The sequence below is a fragment of the Cryptomeria japonica genome, chromosome 1 (genome assembly GCF_030272615.1).
Source record: "Cryptomeria japonica chromosome 1, Sugi_1.0, whole genome shotgun sequence".
Classification (NCBI taxonomy): Eukaryota; Viridiplantae; Streptophyta; class Pinopsida; order Cupressales; family Cupressaceae; genus Cryptomeria; species Cryptomeria japonica.
The window spans coordinates 652,581,074-652,589,069 of record NC_081405.1 but is presented as its reverse complement, the minus strand read 5'-3'; positions in this window follow the sequence as shown (position 1 = coordinate 652,589,069).

Here is a 7,996-nt window from a genome sequence, read left to right as displayed (position 1 = left end):
AAACTTTGCAAGGTGTCCTGGTTTGTAACAATGAACACAAGCCTTTCCAGATGCTCTCTAGGGTCCAGTATTGCCTCTACAAGTTCTTCTCTTATAGTTCATAGAAACATGTCCAAAGTTGTGACAAATTGAACAAGTCACATTCGTTCTATACTCCATCTCATAAGGACTAGACTGGCTCAAATAAGGTCTTTGCCAAGTAGGGTTTCTTTGGTTATTTAAAGATCTCTGACATTCACCATTAGGTCTTTGATTCATGTAACATCTCTAAATGTTTTCTCCAGACCTGCACTAATCTGCAGAGTAGAGATATGATCGGTTAAGGTCTTACAACTGCTCTACTAGGAGCTACCAAGCTATGGGATTTAAACAATACAAGTTAATGTGTGACCCTGTTAAGGGATTTAAACCTTCAAACCCGTGAGGATCCTACCGCACCCTATTAGGAGTGACCTTGTTAGAGGATTTTATCTTGCTACAACTGTTAGGGAATAACAAGTGATTGATCTATTGTTAGCACCTCTATGCCTGATTAGATCCATTTTAGATTTGCTTCTAACACCGACTAAACATCAATACAAAGATTCACATTTCACCGCACAATCCAATTTGCACTATAGATCTCATGTCTAATACATCATCACACAATATACTTCTTTTTATAAATAGCTTTGCTAAGTCGGTTAAGAACCCTTGGAATAATATCCTAGGTTCAATGTATCTAGTCAATCTTGATCATCACGTTTTCTTTATGTCGGTAAAACATAACATTATGTCTACCGGTTTACTGATCTAAGTAATTTTGCTCAACCGGTTATGTGTTCTTCATGATTGACTGCTTAGAATATCATAACTCGCTCTTTTAGTTGAATTTGCCAATACGGTTCTAGTCATAGACTCCTGCCAATGTCATGAATATATGTTTTAAATCACAATACTTAACTCTTCACTGATCTTTTGTATCGGTCTCTTGAACATAGCTCTGTCACAATTTATCGGTTCACTATTTAACTATTTCCTCTACCGGTTGGAATGAAAGACTTAGATAACTGAAAAAACATGGTTTCCATCAATGACAACACAATACAAGTCATCAATCATCCTATTACATCAAAACCATCATCAAGCCAACATAGTCAGCTATTTGGTTCGGTATTTTTGATCTGGTATCCATCCTTTGTCATTGATATCAAAAGGGGAGAGGTGGTATTCATGTGAAAATTAGTCATATTTGTTGGACACAATGGATCACTGAGAGGGGGCTGAATCAGGGATTTAAACATTTTTTCTTCAACAGGGATATACCAGTACAATAAAAAATAGATTGAGTGATGACCGGTAGCTCAAACAGTGCAAACTAAGTGTGTGAAAGGATTTGCTATAACATAAAAATAAATCATACACAAGAATGCATCACATAACACCAGATATACAAGGAAAACCCAATATGGGAAAAATCTCAGTGAGAATAGCTACTGGAGATCTTTTGCTCCAATCCAGCCTCACAATGTAAAAAATCTGATTATAATTTTAGGGCACCAACCTAAGGAGCACCAATCCCTGATTTATGAGCACCAACTCAAAGGAGCACCAAACCATGATTTATGAGTACCAACTCAAAGGAGAACCAACCCTTGAACAATTTATAGGCTACAACCCCTGCACTAAGAATCTACTCAGTAAAAACAATATGAAGATTCAAATACAAAAATAACTTCCCTATTGCAAATAAAGTTTTGCAACCCTTCAGTGCATTTCTCTACTGATTTCAATCTTACCTATCTGTGAAACCTCCACACTCATTGCAACACTACCTTTATGTTGGTCCTTACTCTGTTAAAAAACTTCCCTTCCTTTGTCTGCTGGATTCACCTCACACCTGCTCACACTTTGACAGGTTCTGTCTTTGTCGATTGTTCTCTACCAGTTCACACACACTGCTAGTTTCTCCTTCCACATAGTCACTTGAGATTTTTCTTATTTTTTCACTTAAACAATCTTCTCTATATCTCTTTCATTCACCAACATAATCACATATCATTCCGCAATAGCCACCTTATCAATTTTAGACTTGTATATTTAAAAACAAGTTTTCTCGCCAAAATCAAATTCAAACATCAGGCGGTTAGGGTTTCTTTCCTTCAACCAAATCTACATCAAATATTGTTTGATCTGCCTTGGATCATGCATCTTCTATGGGGAGAAGCATCTGTACATTTTTTTTCATTCATCTAATGCATGTTTTCTAAAAATAGCAAACATTACCCTGCTTTACGACCTCATCTTATCCAGCTATTTCTGACTAGAGATCAATATTCAATCGAATTTCATGCTCGGATCACCATGCCAACAACTACCTGATCATTCTTTGTCATCCATTCAACCTCGAGCCGCAACAGTCAGATAGAATCCCATGATTTTTGGATTTATCATTTAATGATCCCCAACTATATGGACAAACATGTCGATGAATATTTTATCTACCTCTACATGTTTTCCACCTGAGCTCCCCATGGCACACATCTACATACTTTCAATTCACCGAAAAAGAGTCGGTTCCACCCTGAACATCCCTGCCGATACAAACCCTTCTACTGGTATAGACCTTTATCAGTATGCCAAATACACAAGATAACCACTATTATCGACATTACACAATACTAACAGTTCATCTAACCTTCTGGTATGTCTTCATTTCATTCGTTTAGTTCAACTCACTGGGTGTTGTGATTCTTCTAACATTCTGCCTCTTCATCACAAACAAACAACCAGTCTTCATATCAGTTTATGCCTTACCAATTAATACTGAAGCATGCAAAGTCACTCCTACATCTCACCTTATACTGGTGATATCATCTGTCAACACATGATAATACTTATGTTCTTTATGCCCATTCAATCTTCTTCATACCGAGTTGACACATCCTACTGGTAGCCTGCAATACCGGTTGACATCAATGACCATTCAATGCCAACAATCTCCCCCTTTGGCATTGATGTCAACATTTTTTGTTTTGGTTTCTCTCTCCCTTTGATAGAAATGGAAAAGGAAACATTAGTCTAACACCAATCATACTTCTAGAGTCTACCCATAATCTCTCCCTTGTATACAACTAGTAGGAAACATTATCCCCTTGTGTCCATGTTTCATGATTCAAGAGTCGTAAGATAGTAACAATCGTTGACTCCCCCTGAACCATACATCCTCCTACACATTTAAGTGCGACTAGATGGTGGGACAACACCCATATTTTATCTCAAGTAATCAAATGGGCCCAAAGGAAGTGGTTTGGTAAATATGTCAGCAATCTACTCACTGGTTGGCGCATATTCTACTATGACCTCTTTATCTATGACCTTCTCCCTCAAGAAGTGATACTTTATTGCAATGTGTTTTGTTCTTGAGTGCATTACTGGATTCTTGGAGATGTTGATTGCACTTAAGTTATCAGACCAAATCGGAATAGGTTTTGGTATCTCCACCTATATGTCTTTCAGTGTCTGCTTCATCCATAATACCTATGAACAATATGTAGTAGCTACTATATACTCTTCCTTAGCAGTAGATAATGACATTGAATCTTGCTTCTTGTTATGCTATGATACTAACTGATCTCTTAAGTAGAAAGCACCTCCACTTGTACTCTTCCAATCATCAATACTTCCTTCCCAATTTGCATCAGTATAAGCCTGCAAAGAGAAGTCTCCTTTCTTTGGATACCATAGGCCATAACTGATAGTTCCTTGCAGAGACCTGAAGATCCTCTTGACTGCATTTAAGTGACACTATTTAGGAGAAGCTTGTAATCTTTCTACTATGCAAACAACTTGTACAATATCTGGTCTAGATGTTTTTAGATATAACTGACTACCAGTCATAGACCTATATTGTGTTTGCTCAACTTTGGGTGACTCATCTAGTTTTCTCAACTTACAACCGGTAACCATGGGAGTACTTACCGGTTTGTTATCCTCCATTTGAAATTTCTTCAACATGTCTTTAAAATACTTGGTTTGTGAGATGAAAATTCCTTTCTCCTATTATGAGATCTACAAACCAAGAAAATAGGACTACTCACCCAACATGGACATCTCAAATTGTGTCTTCATCTGATCTGCAAATTCTTTCTACATGATGTCCTTGTCTCCACCAAAGATAATATCATCCACATATACAACAACTATAATCATGTGATCTCCATTTACGTTGACATACAAGTTATTGTTTGTATTTCCTTTCTGAAATCCTTTCTCCTTCAAGTATTTATCCAACTGAGAATACCATGCTCTGGGAGCCTACTTCAAGCCATACAAGGCTTTCTTCAACAAACATACAAAATTGTCATCATCATGTAAAGATAACCCTCTGGTTGTTCCATATACACCTCTTCTTCAATGTTACCATTCAAAAATGTAGATTTGATGTCCATTTGGTAGACCTTGTAACCTTTATAGGTAGAGAGATCTAAAAACATTCTTATTGCCTCTAACCTAGCAACCTATGCAAAGGTTTCTTTGAAGTCAATACCTTCCACTTTAACATACCCTTTGCAAACTATCCTTTCTTTATGTCTGATTATTTTTCCTTCTTCATTCATCTTATTCTGATAGACCCACTTGGTACCTATAGCATTCTTGTCTGCCCATCTAGGAACAAGTTCCCAAGTTTGATTTATCTCAATTTGTTTCAGCTCTTCACCCATGACATCTATCCTTTTTTCACTTTTGATAGCTTCATAAAAAATTTTGGGCTCAAGTTTTGTCATGAGGCAGAAATTTACATGCTCATCATTCTGGGCTAGTCTCCTTCTGGTCTGCACACCTTCATTTTTATCTCCTATGATTTGTTCTTCTGGATGGTTCTTATGCACATACCGGTTGAAGTTCTTGCTTGGTGCATCTTCTACTAGTCTATTGTCAGATTGATCTTCATACTCATCATTTGAAACATCAATATAGGGTGTCGGTATAGATTATTTCTTATGTAGGTCTTCATTTATTCTCACATTTATACTATCAACCATTTTTCTCAGTTTCATTTTGTAGCATTTTTAGGCTTTTCTATTGGTTGAGTAACCCAAGAAGATTCCTTCATCACTCGTAGAATCAAAACTTCCTAATCCATCAGCATCTCTCTTGATGAATCAATTACTTCCAAACACTCTGAAATGTTTGAGTGATGGTTTTCGGTCATACCATAACTCATAAGGAGTCATTCTAATGTTCACCCTTAGTTGTACCCAGTTTAGTGTATAGATAACTGTATGAATTTCTTCCTTCCAGGATGTATCTGGTATATTGGCCTCATTCAACATTGTTCTAGCCATTTCCTTTACTGTCCTATTCTTCCTTTCTGCCACACCATTCTGTTTTTGTGTTCTTGCTACTGAATACTGTCTATGGATTCCATGTTTCTCACAGTAGTCAATAAACTCATTTGAAGAATATTCTCCACCTCGGCCTGATCTTAAACACTTTAACCAGTGTCCACTATCATTTTCAACCATCCTTCTAAAAATATTGAATCTTTCAAATGCCTATGATTTTTCATGCATAAATGTCACCCAAGTCATCCTTGAGTAGTCATCAATGAATAACATGAATTATCTCTCACCAGTCAGAGCTCTTGTCCTTGTTGGTCCAGACAAATATATATGTACTAACTCCAGAGGTCTTGAGGTATTATACTCCTTTTTTTGGCAACTCAGTTTGATTTTCTTGCCTCTGATGCATTCATCACAAAAGGTACTTGCTAGTTTAGTTATTTGTGGAATATTTCTCACACACCGGTTTTTACTTATCTTCACCAGATTATCAAAATTCACATGACCTAATCTCCAATGCCACAACCAACTTTCATCAACTTGTCCCATCATGCATTGGGACTCATAGCATTCCTTTAGATTGTAGACATTACCATCTGTTCTCTTTCCCTCTGCTACACCCTGACTGGTACTCTACTTTCTTATCTGACAATCGGTAGAGTCAAATATGAACTTGTATCCTTTGTCACACATCTGAATTACACTTAGCAGATTATGCTTCAATCCTTCCACATAGTACACATCATGAGCCTTAAGCTTTCCATCAATATTCAATGTACCATGACCCTTAATGTTGATAGAGGAGTTGTCACCAAACTAGACAGAACCACCATTCCAATCATCAAGCTTCATAAACATTTTCTTGTCTCCGGTCATGTGATTTGAGTAGCCACTATCAACTACCCATAAATTCTTCCTTTCAAAATGTATATCTGTCTACACAATCAAGCTTGACTCTGTCTTGCTCTTCTCATTCTCTATCCAAACCCATTTCTCTTCTTTCTTCTTCTCTTCTGTCATCTTGTGTTCCAGTTTAGTCTCTATCTTTTGATCTGATACTATTTTTTTTTGCTTGTCAGTTCTCAACTTGCAATGCCTTGCTATGTGATCAAAGTTTTGACACTTGTAACATTTTACATTAGCATTAAAATATGGATCCAAAGCATTCTTGGTGGACATTTGCACACTTCTCCTACACTCATAACTCTTATGACCAAACTCATTACAATTATAAAATATGACATTTGTACTTTTTAATGCAAAAAATGAGTTTCTCCTCTCAAAAATGGGGTTGATATTAATTTTCCTACAATCCTTCATTCTATGACTGAACTTATTACACCAGTGATAATAACCTTAAAAATTTGGAACATACCAGTGAGATTGTCTTGGTCCTGCAAATGATTACCTTATCAGGGGTCTTCCTTTAATGTTGCTAACCTTGATGAATCCTTCTTGATCAACTCTTGCATTTCTCCTTGGATCTACATGTCGGTGCATTGAATATGACCTCCGGTTCATTGATTGTGTATACCGGTTTGTATGGTGGTTCTTAACAATATCTGCATATGTATTCTTACTAGTATCCTTGCTTACCGTGAATGTCTTCTTCTCTTCACCTTCATTTGAAGAAGTAAACTGTATCTCTTTATTGGATGTGTCTTTTCTGTTTTAACTTTAACCCTCTTTAAATCCTAAGACACTGATATCTTTAGATTACTTCTATTTTCTCAACATCTTGTCTAAAGTTTTGGTGTTGCCTTCATATTTGCTTCTCACTCTCATTTCTCCCTTTCTTTTTTCTAATTCCTTTCGGAGCTTGACAATTTCTTCTTCCAGGTTTTGATGCCCCTTCTCCTTTTTACTCAAGATGGTACTAATAACTTCACAGATACTCTTGGCCTCTTCAAATTGAAGTTTTAGATTTACAATTGTTCTCTTGGATTCTTCAACAGATTCTTCCAACATCTCTTTTTCTTCAGCTACAGCCTTTTTCACCTTCTTCAGATCTCTTCTTGTTTTCATCATCTCTTCTACGGAACTGATGAGCTCTTCTTCAAGATCTACTTCTCCATCTTTCTCTTCCTCTTCTCCTTCTTCATGTACCAGAACCTCTTGGGCCACGAAAAGGTTTTCTCTGAATTCATCTTCAATGCAATAGTCATCTGAGGCACTTTCCTCATCTGTGGTATCATTTTCATGTGTGTAAAGACTGCTCTGCTTCTGATAGCCTCTTCTACCATGCCGATAGACACTCTTCTTCCTATCCTTACCATATTATTTGATACCATTTGATTGATCATATTAATTCTTATCACCATAGGGACATTTAGTAGCAAAATGTCCAATCTTTTCACAGTTAAAAAATTTCAAAGGAAGATTGCCTTTGTATTTGCTTGAACCCATCTTGATTCTTCTGACAAAGTTTTTCATGATGTCATCAGAGTCTTCATCGGTTCCATCATGAGTAGACTCTTCTTTTCCTTTTCTTGATGTTTTGAATATAGGTTCTTTCTTCATAGTCTCAGTACCGATAGTCCTCCTCTCATAAGTAGTTAGGGAACCATACAACTCATCCATTGTAAATACTTTTAGATCTTTTGCTTCTTCTATTATTGAAACCTTTGTATCATACTTAGATGTGAGAGATGTAAATACTTCACTACCACCTC